Raw genomic sequence first — 19,267 nt, 5'->3', positions numbered from 1 at the left:
TCTGATGTTGCAGTTGTATAGAACGTTGGTTCGGCCGCACTTGGAATACTGCACCCAGTTCTGGACGCCACACTACCAGAAGGACATGGAGGCTTTAGAGAGAGTGGAGAGGAGGTTTACCGGGATGTTGCCTGGTATGGAAGGGTTTAGTTATGAGGAGACATTGGGTAAACTGGGGTTGTTCTCACTGGAAAGACGGAGGATGAGGGGTGACCTAATAGAGGTGTATAAAATTATGAAAGCATAGATAGGGTGAACGGTGGGAAGCTTTTTCCCAGGTTGGTGGTGACGTTCACGAGGGGTCAGAGGTTCAAAGTGATAGGGGGGAGGTTTAACACGGATCTCAGAAGGACGTATTTTACACAGAGGGTGGTGGGGGCCTGGAATGCGCTGCCGGGCAAGGTGGTGGAGGCAGACACACTGGGAACGTTTAAGACTTATCTCGATAGCCACATGAACGGAGTGGGAATGGAGGGATACAAAAGAATGGTCTAGTTTGGACCAGGGAGCGGCGTGGGCTTGGAGGGCCGAAGGGCCTGTTCCTGTGCTGTATTGTTCTTTGTTGCTGAATTACCTTTCCTTGTGAAATGCTGCCTTTTCCAGGAACAGCAGCAACCACAGTGCTTGCATTCATCCTTTAAGGGGCAATGTCTGTTCGGAAAAACACAAATTCTTCCAGAATGTCCTCAGTGCTCGAAGATGAACCATTTTCTGCAGCATAAGACATAAACTTACAAAAAAAAAGCATTATTCACTGATAGGAAACAGAGCCGTATTGTTCACTATAGACAGCCTGACACTGCATCTGCGCACACGCAGAAAATGCTCCTATACTTGTGGCAAAACACACAAAAGCCATGTTTAAATGGGGAGTCTTGATTGTAAACATGATCATAGTGCTTCTTAATGAGAAATGGGGAAGGATATGCGGAGATTATTTAAAGGTGTAGATCGATAGACAATTGAGCTTTACAGAGCTGAATCAAATAGTTTCATGCTGGTGTCTCTGCACCCCCCCGTGAGCCTCGACTTATCCACCCCTTTCATCTCCCACCAACACTATATCCTTCTATTGCTTTCCCCTTCATGTGTGTATCTAGCTCTCCCCTTAAATATATATGAGGTGAATATATTCACTTCAAACCACTCCCTGTGGGGGTGAGTTCCACATTCTCACCCCTCACCCCCCCAATTTTTTGGTTGAGGCAGAATGACCAGTTGGATTTATTAGTGACTATTTTACATGGATGGTCCATGGTACTGCCGTCACCCACAAGTGGGAACATTTTCTTTATGCCTCCCCTCTCGGAGCCCTTTGACAAGAACCATTATCAGGTCAACCATCGGACTTCCAGAGAAAAGAACCCCTATCTGCTCAGGCTTACCTGATGACCACTTAATTCTGGTATCATTCTAGTAAATCATGTATTCACCTTTTATTGTCTAACTGAGGGCTACAGTGACTAGAACTGTGCACAGTGCTCCTGGTGTGGTCTAACTAAGGGATATGGAGACCAGAACTGTGCACAGTGCTCCTGGTGTGGTCTAACTGAGGGATATGGAGACCAGAACTGTGCACAGTGCTCCAAGTGTGGTCTAACCGAGGGATATGGAGACCAGAACGGTGCACAGTGCTCCTGGTGTGGTCTAACCGAGGGATATGTAGAGCAGAATTTTACACAGTGTGATGCCACCATGCCTTTAAGAAATGCATTTTAATCATGTTTCCCTGTGGTGCTTTTAAGAAGGTCTTTTGTGCTTGTTGCCGACCTGTCTGACTAGACGTCCTTTTATTGCTGCTTAAATGATTTAAATGGGTTTTTGTTTATTTTAATCTTGGCCTTATCTACTCTCTGGGAGTTTACGACCCTTTTTGAATTGTTGTGGGAAGATTGATTGACAGGTCAGGTGGGACAGTTTTTTTCTCTTCCAAGAGTCCTTTTACTGTCAGATTTGGCTGCTGGCTAGAACAAAGTACAGCACAGGAACAGGCCCTTCGGCCCACCAAGTCTGTGCCGACACACATGTCTCGCTAATATTTTCTTGCCTCAACGTGGTCTATATCCCTCTATTCCCTGCCTAATAATGTATCTATCCAGATGCCGCTTGAACATTGTAATAGAATCTGCTTCCACCACCTCCTCCGGCAACGCGTTCCAAGCATTCACCACCCACTTATGAAAAACATGCCCCTTACATCTCGTTTAAACTTTCCCCCTCTCACTTTCAGCTAGTTAGCAGCTGTTGAACTCCAGACTGAAAAACAGTATTTCTGTGTCTCTCCCTGGTATTAAAATTCTGCTGGCTAGTTGGAAGCAGGTTTTCTTGCCCTTCTGGAGTGAAAATCTTGCTCTTGCTAGCGAGAGGCTGGCAACTGGCACTATCTCTACCTCGAGGTGCTGGGATTTCCAGAACGGAGAAGCCAGAATTTCAGTTCAACCAAAGGACTCATTCACAGCAGGTGTTGCAGTGCTTGAAAATCCAGCGCCACGCGAGCATTCTTATTTTCTGTGCTAAACCTGGAACGGGTGTATATTTGTAAGGAGGTTTGTTGGGTTGGAACAGTACATTGAGCTATGAAGGTATATACAATATCATGGCCGTTTTTTCTCTCGTTTGTAATTGGTAAAAGTTATTGCTAAGTTTCTTTCTATATGTTAACTTATTCTTAAATAAAGTTTGTTTGATAAATGCTCCCTCGTGGGTTGTTTGAATCATATCTGGAGTGAAACATCTTATGCTTGCCCCCACCAAATTCAAGTGCAAAACATATGATCTAAGCTGACTTCATAAAATATCCTGGAGTTTCTGACCTGGACAATAGTATTCCAAGTATGGTCAATGTGATGACACGTGCCTGTCAGAAATGTATACGATGTTTCTTCTAAGGGGTATGTTTAAAATTCAACTCTGTTTTACACAGTGCTGATTTGTCTGCACCAGGCAGTTCACATGCTAAGAATGCAGGCTAATGATTGATTTTAGCTCGGGATGTGTTGTGTTAATCTGAGTTAATGCATTTTTGTTTATTTGGTTTTTCCCTTGGGGTTTCAGAATAAGGTCTAGAACATAGAACAGTACAGCACAGAACAGGCCCTTCGGCCCACGATGTTGTGCCGAGCTTTGTCTGAAACCCAGATCAAGCTATTTCCTCCCTATCATCCCGAAGTACTCCATGTGCCTATCCAATAGCTTCTTAAATGTTCCTAAAGTTTCTGACTCCACTACTCCTGCAGGCAGTCCATTCCACACCCCAACCACTCTCTGAGTAAAAAACCTACCTCGGACATCCTTCCTATATCTCCCACCATGAACCCTATAGTTATGCCCCCTAGTTACCGCTCCATTCACCCGAGGAAATAGTCTTTGAACGTTCACTCTATCTATCCCCCTCATCATCTTATAAACCTCTATCAAGTCTCCTCTCAACCTCCTCCACTCCAAAGAGAAAAGCCCAAGTTCCCTCAACCTTTCCTCATAAGACCTACCGTCCCAACCAGGCAGCATCCTGGTAAATCCCCTTTTCACTCTTTCCAGTGTCTCCACATCCTTCTTATAGTGAGGTGACCAGAACTGCACGCAATATTCCAAATGTGGTCTCACCAAAGTCCTATACAGTTGCAGCATAACCCATGTCTCTTAAACTCAAACCCCCTGTTAATGAACGCCAACACACTATAGGCCTTCTTCACGGCTCTATCCACTTGAGTGGCAACCTCCAGAGATCTGTGGATATGAACACCAAGATCTCTCTGTTCCTCCACATTCTTCAGAACCCTACCTTTGACCTTGTAATCCACATTCAAATTTGTCCTACCAAAATGAATCACCTCGCATTTATCAGGGTTAAACTGCATTTGCCATTTTTCAGCCCAGCTCTGCATCCTATCTATATCTCTTTGCAGCCTACAACAGCCCTCCACCTCATCCACTACTCCTCCAATTTTGGTGTCATCAGCAAATTTACTGATCCACCCTTCAACCCCCTCCTCCAAGTCATTTATAAAAATTACAAATAGCAGAGGACCCAGCACTGATCCCTGTGGCACTCCACTGGTAACTGGTTTCCAGTCTGAAAATTTTCCATCCACCACCACCCTCTGCCTTCTGTTAGATAGCCAGTTACCGATCCAATCAGCCAAACTTCCCTCTATCCCACACATCCTTACTTTCTTCATAAGCCGACCATGGGGGACTTTATCAAACACCTTACTAAAATCCATGTATATGACATCAACTGCACTACCTTCATCAACACACTTAGTTACCTCCTCAAAAAATTCAATCAAATTTGTGAGGCAAGACTTGCCCTTCACGAATCCGTGCTGACTATCCCGGATTAAGCTGCATCTTTCTAAATGGTCGTAAATCCTATCCCTAAGGACCTTTTCCATCAACTTACCGACCATCGAAGTAAGACTAACCGGCCTTTAATTACCGGGGTCATTTCTATTCCCTTTCTTAAACAGAGGAACAACATTCGCCATTCTCCAGTCCTCTGGCACCACCCCCGTGGACAGTGAGGACCCAAAGATCTCATCCCTTGCCTCCCAAAGAATCCTAGGGTATATTGCATCAGGCCCAGGGGACTTATCAACCTTCAATTTATTCAAAATTGTGAGTACATCTTCCCTCCGAACATCTAATTCCTCCAGCCTATCAGCCTGTGACACCTTCTCTTCCTCAAAAACATGGCCCCTCTCCTTGGTGAACACCGAAGAAAAGTATTCATTCATCACCTCGCCTATCTCTTCTGACTCCATACACAAATTCCCACTGCCGTCCTTGACTGGCCCCAACCTCACCCTGGTCATTCTTTTATTCTTCACATTAGAGTAAAAAGCCTTGGGGTTTTCCTTGATCCGACCTGCCAAGGACTTCTCATGCCCCCTCCTAGCTCTCCTAAGCCCCTTTTTCAGCTCATTTCTTGCTAACTTGTAACCCTCCATCGAGCCAACTGAACCTTGTTTTCTCAACCTTACATACGCTTCCTTCTTCCTCTTGACAAGACATTCAACCTCTTTTGTGAACCATGGTTCCCTCACTCGGCCATTTCCTCCCTGCCTGACAGGGACATACCTATCAAGGACACGCAGTATTTGTTCCTTGAAAAAGTTCCACTTATCATTAGTGCCTTTCCCTGACAATTTCTGTTCCCATCCTATGTTTCCTAATTCCTGCCTAATCGCATCATAATTACCTCTCCCCCAATTGTAAACTATGCCCTGCCGTATGGCCCTCTCCCTCTCCATTGCAATAATGAAAGACACCGAATTGTGGTCACTATCTCCAAAGTGCTCTCCTACAGCCAAATCTAACACTTGGCCTGGTTCATTTCCCATTACCAAATCCAATGTGGCCCCACCTCTTGTCGGCTTATCCACATATTGTGTCAGGAAACCCTCCTGCACACACTGCACAAAAACTGCCCCATCCGAACTATTCGACCTATAAAGGTTCCAATCAATATTTGGCAAGTTAAAATCCCCCATGACAACTACCTTGTGACCTCCACACCTATCCATAATCTGCTTAGCAATTTCTTCCTCCACATCTCTATTACTATTTGGGGGCCTATAGAAAACTCCTAAAAACGTGATCGCTCCTTTCCTGTTCCTAACCTCAGCCCATATTACCTCTGTAGGCAGATCCCCTTCGAAGTGCCTTTCAGCAGCCGTTATACTCTCCTTGATTAACAGTGCCACTCCTCCACCTCTTTTGCCAGCTACCCTACACTTACTGGAACATCTATACCCCGGAACTTCCAACGACCATTCCTGTCCCTGTTCTACCCATGTCTCCGTAATGGCCACAACATCGTAGTCCCAAGTACCAATCCACGCCCCAAGTTCACCTACCTTATTTCGGATGCTCCTTGCATTGAAGTAGACACACTTCAACCCACCTTCTTGTCTGCTGGTACCCACCTTTGACCTTGAGACCCTTCCCAGTACCTCACTACACTCACTGACCTCCAGACTACAACTCCTTTTCCCATCCCCCTGACAAGTTAGTTTAAACGCCCCCCCCCCCCCCCCCCCCCCCGAAGAGCCGTAGCAAATTTCCCCCCCAGGATATTGGTGCCCCTCTGGTTCAGGTAAACCCCGTCCTGTTGGTACAGGTCCCACCTTCCCCAGAAAGTGTTCCAATTATCCACATAGCTGAAACCCTCCCTCCTACACCATCCCTGTATCCACGTGTTTAACTGCACTCTCTCCCTGTTCCTCAACTCGCTATCCCGTGGCACCGGCAACATACCAGAGATGACAACATGGTTTGTCCTGGCTCTCAGCTTCCACCCTAGCTCCCTGAATTCCTGTTTTAAATCCCCGTCCCTTCTCTTACCTATGTCGTTGGTACCGACATGCACCACGACTTGTGACTGTTCCCCCTCCCCCTTTAGAATCCTAAAGACATGGTCCGAGACATCACGGACCCTGGCATCCGGGAGGCAACGTACCATCCGTGAGTCTCTCTTGTTGCCACAGAACCTCCTATCTATCCCTCTCACAAACGAGTCCCCAATAACTATAGCTCTACCGCTCTCCCCCTTTCCCTTCTGAGCCACAGGGACGGACTCAGTGCTGGAGATCTGGTCACTGCGGCTTACCATTGGTAGGTCGTCCCCCTCACCTGTATCCAAAGCGGAATACTTGTTCTAAGGGGAACAACCACAGGGGATCCCTGCACCAACTGCTTCCTCCCAGCCCCTCTCACTGTCACCCATCTATTTTGATTAGGTTGATTGACAGAGTTGTGTGCTTAAGGGGAAGCGCTAAACATACAGAGAAAAGCAGGCAGTTGCTTCTTTCAGAACCAAGCAGTAAGACGTGTCTCTTCTCTCTCCCTCTCTGTCTCTGGAGGCTGCTGTTTTGGACATGCTAGAAGAAATAGGCCTCTCTCTCTCTCTCTCTCTCTGTCTCTCTCTCTCTCTCCAGAAGTGTTCTGAAGACTCGAGGACTGGCAGTCCAAGTACAAGCATGTAAGCCTGTGTGTTGCTAACTGATTTTGAAGTGGAGCTTTAAGTCTATAAGAGAACTACTGCTTCAATTGGAACAAATTGAGATAGGTTAGCAGTTAAGAGTTTTATCTTGCCATGTTTAAGTTAATTTATTTGTTGTAGAGAAACTGTATTATTAAATAAATTTTGTTTTGATAAAAGCTGCCCAGCGTGTAAATAGACTCACACCTGGAGTGAAACACACTAATCCCAAAATAGAAAACCTGTGGGGTCTAGTCGGGTTTCATAACATACTTTAGGGTTTCTGATCTATCCCCTAACATCTAAAAAGGGATATGGGAACCAGAATTGTGCACAGTGCTGCACGTGTGGCCTAACCAAGGCTTCGCCATTGAATTAGACCATGGTTGATGTTCTACATCCACCCCTGTTCAAATCATAACTTTCACGGCAATACATTTTGTTAAATTTGGAAAGAAATGTCCTTTTCTAAGAAAGAATTGGAGAAGCTGCCCAGTTTGCATCTCCTTGCCTTGCCTGAAATAAAGTGGTTATCAGCAGCTGCCTCGGAATCCTCATCTCAGTGGATCTTGCCGGTCTTTGGAAACCCGCGAGACTGAGATGAAAAGGATATACTCGGCTCTATTTTCTTCCACGCTGAGGCTCCGGTACAAACCTCCAGGCATCTACTGCCTGCACATGAGGGAGTTCCAGATCAACAGCATTGAAACCTTTCTTAAAATAAAGTCTACTCTCCAAAGTTCACCCCTGCAGAGACCCTATCTGCCCTTTGTTTGTGTGCGTGTTGAGACATTATAAAAGGGATAAATAGTTATACTTCCAGGTTAGAGTTTTGTGGTAACCAGGTTTTGCAACTTGCATTTGAAAAAAAGTTTTGTGTTATGGTAAATCAATTATTCCAAGTTTATTAAAGCCTGGTTCAAGTCACTTTTACTCTGTGTCTAACAGTAGTGAAGGTAAATCGTTGGCCATTTTGATGATTGAATTAAACTTTTAAACTAATGGTGCAACCATTAGTATTAGTCTTGGGGCGAGATAATACTTCACACATGTAATGACTTCAACGAGACCCATGAGGTTGGCCTCTTGGAGTATGAGTTCCTTGATTGAGGTCGGAATTGCCTGCCCAATCAGGTAGTCTCACCTGTATATAACTATGGGAGTGTCAGGTCTTCTGGCACTTCGGATTCTGACTGTGTACCAGAAGCACTCTGAGCAGAATAGAGATTGTAAATAAAGGGAATCTGGTGAAGGGATACCGCCTCTGAAGAGCTATTCCAGTGGTGATGAGGAAAATGAATGACCCGAAGGCACTTGCTCACTTACAGCCGGGGGTCAGCCATTTTCAGGCACCATGCCTCTGTTTGGGAAATTGGACTTTTGACTGTGTTGTGGAGGACTGGGCCCAATATGTGGAACGCATGCGTTACTTTTTTAGGGCTAATGACATTGTGGCAGATGAAAAGCAAGGGCTCATTCTTCTGACCACATGTGGACTGTTTGGTGTTTGCCATTATTCGCAGGTTAACTTTCCCGGAGGCACCTGATACCAAAATCTTCCAGGAATTGGCGGACCTAGTGAAAGGATATTATGACCCTAAACCACCTCTGATCCTCAGGAGGTTCTGTTTTACTCAGCACTCCGCGAGACAGGGGAGGCTGTTATGGGTTTCCTAACAAGATTGAGACGGCTGGCGGAAGCATGTGGATTCGGGGTGACGCTCAATGGGATGCTAAGAGACAGTTTGGTATGCGGGATACATAATGTAACTATCCAAAAACACCTGTTGGCTGAAGCCCAACTGGACTGCAAACAGGCGCTACAGCTGGCCTTATCGTTGGAAAATGCAGCAATTGGGGCATATGAGTTGCAAGGTATCCTGATGGAAGTGGCCGGCCACACCAGTTCAACTGAATTCAGGGACCACCACTTGAGCACAGGCGATTACAGAGCCTCCCTCAGGAAATATCCAGATACAAGTAAACCCAGGTCTGCCCACAATACAGTTCCAAAGCAAAGTCAAGCTTTGACCAGACAGTCCCTTCGGAATCCCGCCCGGCAAGGCATTGTAATGGTTGCCGGTATGCAGAGTCAGAGCAGCAAAGTAAGCTTTCAAGACTTGGATTTTGGAAAACAAGACGTAGGCCAGTATCCAGAAGAGTGCATACACAGGAAGGTTCACCTACATCTGACGAGGAACAATTAAACTGCATAGCAATGTGCAAATCAGACCCAATTAAGATTTACCCAGTATTAATGGAGATCGATACAGGTGCGGCCATATCGGTGGTCGGAGAATCAGTGTTCAGTAAAATTCACGCTGGACTTTAATCAAGACATCAGCCAGACTGAGGACTTATCTAGGGGAACCTCTGAGAGTTGTGGGTACAACCTTTGTCCCTATCTCTTACGAAAGGCAACTGGTTAGGTTACCGTTAATGGTAGTGACAGGCTCAGGCCCGAGCCGAATGGGGTGAAACTGGTTGAGGGAAATCCACCTGGATTGGGTGAACATCTTCCAGTTAGAAAATGGTCGCTTGAGTGAAGTCCTGCTCAAATACCCGGAGGTTTTCCCAGAAGGGCTAGAAACCATAAAAGGAGTCAAAGCGACATTACACGTCGACCAGGATACAGTCCCGCAATTTTACAAGGCCCTCCCGGTACTGTTCGCTTGAAGGGAAGAAGTGGAAACAGAAATGAGAAGATTGGAACGAGAAGGTATCATAAAACCTGTTCAGTTTGCGGAGCGGGCAACACTGGTGGTGCCTATCATGAAGCCATATGGTTCAGTCTGTCTTTGCGGGGACTTTAAACAAACAATAAACCACTATTCACAACTGGACAAATACCTGATTCCCTGGATCAAAGATTTATATGCAAAGCTGGCATGGGGACTCTTATTCTCGAAATTAGATATGAGTCATGCTTATTTGCAGGTGCAGCTGGATGAGGAGTCACAGAAATATTCCACGCCCAATGCTCCAGGGGGCCTTTATGAATACGGTATTGTCAGCCTCCTCTATCTTCCAGAGAACAATAGAGAACATATTGCAAGGCTTACCCCAGGTGGCCATTTACCTGGGTGATGTTCTCATTCCAGATAAAACAAAGGCAGAACACCTATAGAACCTGGAGAAAGTCCTTAGTCACTTATCAACAACCAGCATTGTTCAGGAGGGAGAAATGCGTCTTCCTGGTACCTCAAGTGACCGTTCTGGGTCACAAAGTGGACAAGTCAGGTTTACATGTTTTGGAAGACCAGGTGCAGGTGATTAAAGACATCCCGGCTCCCACCTCAATCCAGGAGTCATTTCTAGGGCTGGTGACGTACTCTGGAAAATTTATACCAAACTGGGCCTCCATCTTGGTTCTACAACATCAACTGCTAAAAAAGGGTCAAACTTGGGAATGTTCTGCCCGTCAAGACTTTGCTTTTAAAAAAGTAAAACATCTGTCATCGTCGAATGTCTTAGCACATTATGATCCTAGAAAAGAGTTAGTGCTAACCTGCGATGTGTCTCCGAATGGCATCAGACGGTATTATCATATAGATGGCCAAATGGAGAGCAACGCCCAATAGCACATGCCTCCAGGACCTTGGCTATTGCAGAAAGAAAGTATGCCCAGATTGAAAAAGGTTATATTTGGAGTGAAAGAATTTCACCAAAACCTTTATGGGCGTAAATTTGTAATTGTCACCGATCGCAAGCTGTTACTGGGGCTGTTAAGAGAAGACAGAGCGGTGCCACCAATAGCATCAGCTCGGATCCAGTGTGGGCATTATTATTGGCCGGCTGCAACTATCGATTGGAGCTGACCCAGTACCAAATTAAATGCGAGGAAGAGGAGATTTCCTGCTGATTTACACATCAGTCAAACGCTCCCAGAGGCTGTGATCTGTCTGGGAGCTGAGACTCTTGTAACTTGAGAATCATTGTGCGGCCATTGGGAGGGTATCCAGAAAATTCATGGTCATTACCATCTCTTCTACTTGGGGTACCATTGGTGGGGTGTCTGCTCAAGGTAGCCTCGTTGAGGCATCGGCGTTTGCCACTCAACCTTCCGCCCGGTGCGCCAATCGATAGTTGCAGCCGGCCAATAATAATGCCCACACTGGATCCGAGCTGATGCTATTGGTGGCACCGCCCTGTCCTCTCTTTGGACGCAAAAGTGAAAGACTTAGTACTGATTGGGGAAAGAGAAAGGCCAGTCCAACCTCAATTCCATCTTTATTGGAGGAGAAGAGAGTAGCTCACAGTAGAAGGTGGAAAACTGCTATTGGGGGCACTAGTGGTAGTTCTGAGTCAGGGTCGCTGTGCCATATCGGCTGAACTATATCACGGCCACCCAGGAGTGTCCAAAATGAAGATGCTGGCCAGGAGCTGTGTTTGGTGGCCTGGAAATGGATGCAGACATAGCGGCACTCGTGGGTCGGTGCCAGGAATGCCAGCAAGGATAAAAGTTGCCACCAGCAGCTCCCCTACACCCATGGGAATGGCCGGATAGACCATGGACTTGGCTACATGTGGATTATGCAGACCCACTCATGGGTTCAATGTTCTTGGTCATAGTGGACGCCCACTCCAAATGGATGGACGTCCATATGGTGCAATTGGCAAACACAATGATAACAGTAGAGAAACTCTGCACCTCATTTGCTATGCATGGGATCCCGGAGGTGCTCGTCTCTGACAATGGACCGGCTTTCACCAGCCAGAAGTTCACCCGGTTCATGAAGTCGAATAGGATTCGACATATCAGGGCAGCACTATACCATCCAGCGTCGAATGGCCTCGCAGAAAGAGCGGTCCAGCCTTTAAAAGCTAGTTTAAAAAAACAGCCGGCAGCATCAATGGACACCAAACTCTCCCATTGGTTATTTTATTTTGGGACAACCGCACATGCCACTATGGGAATAGCAACTGCAGAATTACTCATGGGCAGACAACTCTGCACCAGATTTGCTCTTCCCAAACCTGGGGGGAACGTGGAAAAGCAACAAGAAGCCCAACTCAAAGACCATGACAATAGCAGCCGGGATAGGCAATTAGAACATAGAACATAGAACATTACAGCGCAGAACAGGCCCTTCGGCCCACGATGTTGCACCGACCAGTTAAAAAAAAACTGTGACCCTCCAACCTAAACCAATTTCTTTTCGTCCATGAACCTATCTACGGATCTCTTAAACGCCCCCAAACTAGGCGCATTTACTACTGATGCTGGCAGGGCATTCCAATCCCTCACCACCCTCTGGGTAAAGAACCTACCCCTGACATCGGTTCTATAACTACCCCCCCTCAATTTAAAGCCATGCCCCCTCGTGCTGGATTTCTCCATCAGAGGAAAAAGGCTATCACTATCCACCCTATCTAAACCTCTAATCATCTTATATGTTTCAATAAGATCCCCTCTTAGCCGCCGCCTTTCCAGCGAAAACAATCCCAAATCCCTCAGCCTCTCCTCATAGGATCTCCCCTCCATACCAGGCAACATCCTGGTAAACCTCCTCTGCACCCTCTCCAAAGCCTCCACATCCTTCCTGTAATGTGGGGACCAGAACTGCACACAGTACTCCAAGTGCGGCCGCACCAGAGTTGTGTACAGTTGCAACATAACGCTACGACTCCTAAATTCAATCCCCCTACCAATAAACGCCAAGACACCATATGCCTTCTTAACAACCTTATCTACTTGATTCCCAACTTTCAGGGATCTATGCACACATATACCTAGATCCCTCTGCTCCTCCACACTATTCAAAGTCCTCCCGTTAGCCCTATACTCAACACATCTGTTATTCCTACCAAAGTGAATTACCTCACACTTCTCCGCATTAAACTCCATCCGCCACCTCTCGGCCCAACTTTGCAACCTGTCTAAGTCTTCCTGCAAACTACGACACCCTTCCTCACTGTCTACCACAGTTGGAGGCTGGTGAAAAAGTTGGGTAAAGAATTACATCAATGGTCCCACATGGTTATCAGGAATAGTGGACGCTCGGACGGGGCCTGTATCCTGCATGGGAGAGCCCATCTGAAAAAGCATCTGGACCAGGTGCGGGTCTCAAAATCACAGTTCATCCCGGAGCCAACTATGCCTAGCAGGCCGAGAACCAACAAGAGTCCTCCCAGACTGGCCAGCCCCACCTCTCTGTCACCTGTAGTTAGGATCTCGGAGTCTGAAATGGGCACTGCAGACAAAACCGCGGCTATTCCTCTGCCGCTCGAGGAAGGGGGTGAAATAGAACTCCGGCACTTGTGTCATAAGAGATGGGCGCCAGTTAGGTACACCCCACCCACGTCGGATGCCGAGTTGAAGGATCCGGACCCAGCGCTGAAATATTGCAAGAGACCCATGAGACGTACAAACCGCTGAGATTCTTCGGACTTGCGGGTTGGCCTCTTGGACTATGAGCTCCCTGATTGAGGTCAGAATTCTTGCCCAATCAGGGAGCTTCACCTTTAAATAAATATGGGAGCATCAGATCTTCTGGCACTCTGGTTTCTGACTGTGTATCAGAAGCACTCTCGGAGTGAAATAGAGTTTGTAAAGAAAGGGAATCTGGTAACGGGACACCGGCCTCTGAGGAATTATTTCAGCACTCCTCCTATTGCAGTTGCAACACACCATTTTCCTGCACCATCCATGTCCCTTAGTGCTTTTCACATCGAGAAAACGGTTGATTTTTGTCTTGAAATATGCTCAATGATTGAGCTTCCCCAGCCCTCTGAGGGCAGAGAGTTCTAAATATTCATCACTTTTTGAGTGAAGAAATTCCTCCCCATCTCAACCTGAAACAGCCTACTCCTTATTCTGAGACTGTGTCCCGCGGTTGATTTCTCGAGGAATTAAGGGCTATGGGGAGAGAGCGGGTAAATGGAGTTGAAATCAACCATGATTGAATGGTGGAGTGGACTCGATGGGCCGAATGGCCTTACTTCCGCTCCTATGTCTTATGGTCTTATGGTTCTAGACTTCCCCGTTCCCCCCGTCTCCTCAGCCAGGGGAGCATTTATTGCTTAAGGGACATGGTATAAAAGTAGGGGAAGTGTTGCTGCATCTGTACAAGGCATTAGTGAGACGGCACTTAGAATATTGTGCATAGTTTTGGTCCCCTGACTTGAGGAGGGATGTAGTTGCATTGGAGGGAGTTCAGAGGAGGTTCACTAGATTGATTCCAGAAATGACAGGTTTGTCTTATGAAGGGAGATGGAGCAGTTTAGGCCGATACTCCCTGGAGTTTAGAAAAATGAGAGGGGATCTAATTGAGGTATATAAGATGCCAAAGGGAGTTGACAGTAGAGAGTGGGTGTTTCCTTTTGTGGGGTAATCTAGAACGAGAGGTCATAGTTTTAGGATAAGGGGTAGCAGGATTAAAACAGAGATGAGAAGAAGCTACTTCTCTCAAAGGGTTGTGAGTCTATGGAATTCACAATCCCAGAGTGCAGCCGGGACATTGAGTAATTTTAGGAGGGGCTAGACAGATTTTTAATTAGTAACGGGATGGAGGGTTATGGAGAATGGGCAGGAAAGTGGAGTTGAGGCCAAGGTGAAATCAGCCGTAATCTTATTGGATGGTGGAGCAGGCTCAAGAGGCTGAATAGACTAGCCCCACTCCTAGTTCTTGTGTATGGAGGGACTGCCATATGAGGAAAGATTAAACAGGTTGGGTCTGCACTCCTTGGAGCTCAGAAGCATGAGAGATGATCTGATTGAAACACATAAGATTTTTAGGGGGTTAAACAGGATAAACATGGGGAGGATGTTTCCACTCATAGGACCAAAGGGCATAGTTGCTCATTTAAGATGGATTTGAGTAAGAATTTCTCCTCTCAAGAGTGGTGAATCATTGAAATTCTTTACCCCAAGGAGCTGTGGAGGCTGAGCCCTTAATGGTTAGCACTGCTGCCTCACAATGCCAGGGACCCAGGTTCAAATCCCGGCTTGGATCACTGTCTGTGGAGTTTGCACGTTCTCCCTGTGTCTGCGTGGGTTTCCTCCAGGTGCTCTGTTTTGCTCCCACAGTCCAAAAGACATACTAGTTAGGTACATTGGCCGTGCTAAATTGCCCCTTAGTGTCAGGGGGACTACCTAGAGTACAGGCATGGGGTTATGGTAATAGGGCCTGGGTGGGATTGTGGTCGGTGCAGAACTGATGGGCCGAATGGCCTCCTGCACTGTAGGAAAGGGCGCGGCACTGTGGGCGGCATGGTAGCACAGTGGTTAGCACTGCTGTTTCACAGCGCCAGGGACCCGGGTTCAATTCCAGCCTCGGGTCTGTATGGAGTTTGCATGTTCTCCCCGTGTCTGCGTAGGTTTCATCCGGGTGCTCCGGTTTCCTCCCACAGTCCAAAAGTAATGCTGGTTAGGTGCATTGGCCATGCTAAATTCTCCTCAGTGTTCCCGAACAGGGGCCGGAGCGTGGTGACTAGGGGATTTTCACAGTAACTTCATTGCAGTGTTAATGTAAGCCCACTTGTGACACGAATAAATAAACTTTAAAGGATTCTATGATTCTACAATCAGTAGGGGAATTAAGAGTTATGGAGAGAAGGCAGCAATGTCGACCTGGTGAATGTTCGATCAGCCATGGTAGAATCATAGAATCCCTACAGTGTAGGAGGCCATTCAGCCTATCGTGTCTGTACCGACAACAATCTCACCCAGGCCCTATTCCCATAACCTCATGCATTTCCCCTGACACTAAGGGGCAATTTAGCATGGCCAACTAACTTAACCTGCATTGTGGGAGGAAACCGGAGCACCCGGAGGAAACCCACGCAGACATGGGGAGAATGTGCAGACTCCACACAGACAGTGACCCGAGGCCGGAATTGAACCCCGGTCTCTGGCGCTGTGAGGCAGCAGTGCTAACCACTGTGCCACCGTGCCGCCCAATCTTATTAAATCTTATTTGATCTTATTGAATAGTGGAGCAGGTTTGAAGGCCTGAACAGCCCACTCCTGTCCCTATTTCTTATGGTTTTATGATCATCAGACAAACCTGCCATCCCAGGAATCAGTCTGATGGATCTCCGTTGCCCCCTTTCTATGGCAGGTATCGCCGCCTTTAGGCTCCAGGAGGGGGCTATAGGGGCTCCACCGTCCTTCCTCTCACATAGCTGACCAGGGATCCCTCCCAGTCTTCCCACTTGTCGTTGATGTGTGTTGGAAGGATGTGCAGGTCGATAATCAACCTGTGCGGCCATGTTAAGTCATTAGTGATACTTTATAGCACAGAAAGAGGCACTTCAGCCATTGTGTTTGCGCCGGCCGCCAAGCACCTATCTATTGTAATCCCATTGTCCAGCACTTGGTCCGTAGCTTGTATGCTGTAGTGTTTTCAAATGCTCTTCGAAATGCTTCTTAAATGTTGTGAGGGTTCCCACCGCTACCACCCTTTCAGGCAGTGAGTTCCAGATTCCCACCACCCTCTGGGTGAAAAAGTGTTTCCTCAAATCCCCTCTAAATTTCCTGCCCCTTACCTTAAATCTATACCCCCTGGTTATTGAGCCCTCTACCTTATCTCTGTCACTCATAATTCAGTACACCACCATCAGGTTCTCCCCCACCTTCAGCCTTTCTCTCTTCCAGGGCAGGTGGAACCTGTACAAGAAGGACGGGTTGCATCTAAACTGGAAAGACATAAATATTCTGGCCGGGAGGTTTGCTAGTGTCACATGGGAGGATTTAAACTAGTTTGGCGGGGGGGTGGGAACCAAAATAAAGGTGAATTAACTGAAGGGGAACTAGAGAGTAGGGCCAGTAAGACTCAGAGAAAGAGCAGGCAGGGTGTGGTTGCTAATCAAAGAGGGTCAGGTTTCAATGTGAGAAGTGTAACAGGTAAGGCAGATGAACTTAGAGCTTGGATTAGTACTAGGAACTATGATGTCGTTGCTATTACAGAGACTTGGTTAAGGGAAGGACAGGATTGGCAGTTTAACATTCTAGGATACAGATGTTTCAGGCGGGATAGAGGGGGATGTAAAAGGGGTGGGGCAGTTGCACTACTGGTTAAGGAGAATATCACAGCTGTATTGCGAGAGGACACCTCGGAGGGTTCATACATCGAGGCAATATGGGTAGAGCTCAGGAATAGGAAGGGTGTAGTCACAATGTTGGGGGTTTACTATAGGCCGCCCGACAGCCAACGGGGAGATAGAGGAACAGATATGTAGGCAGATTTTGGCAAGGTGTAAAAGTAACAGGGTTGTTGTGGTGGGAGATTTTAACTTTCCCTATGTTGACTGGGATTCACTTAGTGCTAGGGGCGTGGATGGGACAGAGTTTGTAAGGAGTAACCAGAGGGCTTCTTGAAACAGTATGTAGATAGTCCAACTAGGGAAGGGGCCATACTGGACCTGGTATTGGGGAATGAGCCCGGCCAGGTGGTCGATGTTTCAGTAGGGGAACAGTGACCACAATTCAGTCAGCTTTAAGGTATTGATGGATAAAGAAAAGTGTAGTCCTCAAGGTAAGGTGCTAAACTGGGGGAAGGCTAATTACAACAATGTTAGGCAGGAACTGAAGAATGTAGATTGGGGGCAGATGTTTGAGGGCAAATCAACATCTGGCATGTGGGTGACTTTCAAGTGTAAGTTGATAGGAATTCAGGACCGGCACATTCTTGTAAGGATGAAGGATAAGTATGGCAAGTTTTGGGATCTTTGGATAACGAGAGATATTGTGAGGCTAGTCAAAGAGAAAAAGGAAGCATTTGAATGGGTTGGAGGCTGGGAACACATGAAGCAAGTGTGGAATACAAGGAAAGTAGAAAGGAACTTAAGCAAGGAGTAAGGAGGGCTAAAAGGAGTCACAAAATTTCATTGGCCAGCAGGATTAAGGAAAATCCCAAGGCTTTTTATACATATATAAAGAGCGAGAGGGTAGCCAGGGAGAGGGTTGGCCCACTCAAGGACAGGGGAGGGAATCTCTGCATGGAGCCAGAGGAAATGGGCGAGGTATTAAATGAGTACTTTGTGTCAGTATTTACCAAAGAGAAGGACTTGGTGGATGTGTAGATAGTTTGGATCATGTTGAGATCAAAAAGGAGGAGGTATTGGGGTTCTTGAGAAACATTAAGGTAGACAAGTCCCCAGGGCCTAATGAGATATACCCCAAAATACTGAGAGAGGCAAGGGAGGAAATTGCTGGGGCCTTGAGAGAAATCTTTGTATCCTCACTGGCTACAGGGGAGGTCCCAGAGGATTGGAGAATAGCCGATGTTGTTCCTTTGTTTAAGAAGGTAGCAAGAATAATCCAGGTAATTACAGGCCGGTGAGCCTTACATCATTGGTGGGGAAATTATTGGAGAGGATTCTTTGAGACAGGATTTACTCCCACTTGGAAATAAGTGGACGTATTAACGAGAGGCAACATGGTTTTGTGAAGGGGAGGTCACGTCTCACTAACTTGATCGAGTTTTTTGAGGAAGTGACGAAGATGGTTGATGAGGGTAGGGCAGTGGATGTTGTCTACATGGGCTTCAGTAAGGCCTTTGGCCTTTGATAAGGTCCCTCATGGCAGACTGGTGCAGAAGGTGAAGTCGCATGGGATCAGAGGTGAGCTGGCAAGGTGGATATAGAACTGGCTCGGTCATAGAAGACAGAGGGTAGCAATGGAAGGGTCCATTTCTGAATGGAGAGCTATGACAAGTGGCGTTCCTCCGGGATCAGTGCTGGGACCTTTACTGTTTGTAATATATATAAATGATTTGGAGGAAAATGTAACTGGATTGATTAATAAATTTGCGGACGACACAAAGGTTGGTGGATTTGCGGATAGTGACGAGGACCATCAGAGGATACAGCAGAATATAGATCGGTTGGAGACTTGGGTGGAGAGGTGGCAGATGGAGTTTAATCCAGACAAATGTGAGGTAATGCATTTTGGAAGGTCTAATACAGATAGGAAATATACAGTAAATCACAGGACTCTTAGGAGTATTGATAGGCAGAGGGATCTGGGTGTACAGGTACACAGGTCACTGAAAGCAGCAATGTAGGTGGAGAAGGTAGTCAAGAAGGCATACGGCATGCTTGCCTTCATCTGCTGGGGCATTGAGGTTAAAAATTGGCAAGTCACGTTGACGCTTTATAGTTAGGCCACACTTGGAATATAGTGTTCAATTCTGGTCGCCACACTACCAGAAAGATATTTGGGTTTTGGAGAAGGTACAGAAAAGATTTACCAGGATGTTGCCTGGTATGGAGGGCATTAGCTATGAGGAGAGGTTGGAGAAACTTGGTTTGTTCTCACTGGAATAACGGAGGTTGAGGGGC

This window comes from Mustelus asterias, unplaced genomic scaffold (genome assembly GCF_964213995.1).
Source record: "Mustelus asterias unplaced genomic scaffold, sMusAst1.hap1.1 HAP1_SCAFFOLD_467, whole genome shotgun sequence".
Lineage (NCBI taxonomy): Eukaryota > Metazoa > Chordata > Chondrichthyes > Carcharhiniformes > Triakidae > Mustelus > Mustelus asterias.
Note: the sequence above shows the minus strand (reverse complement) of the source record.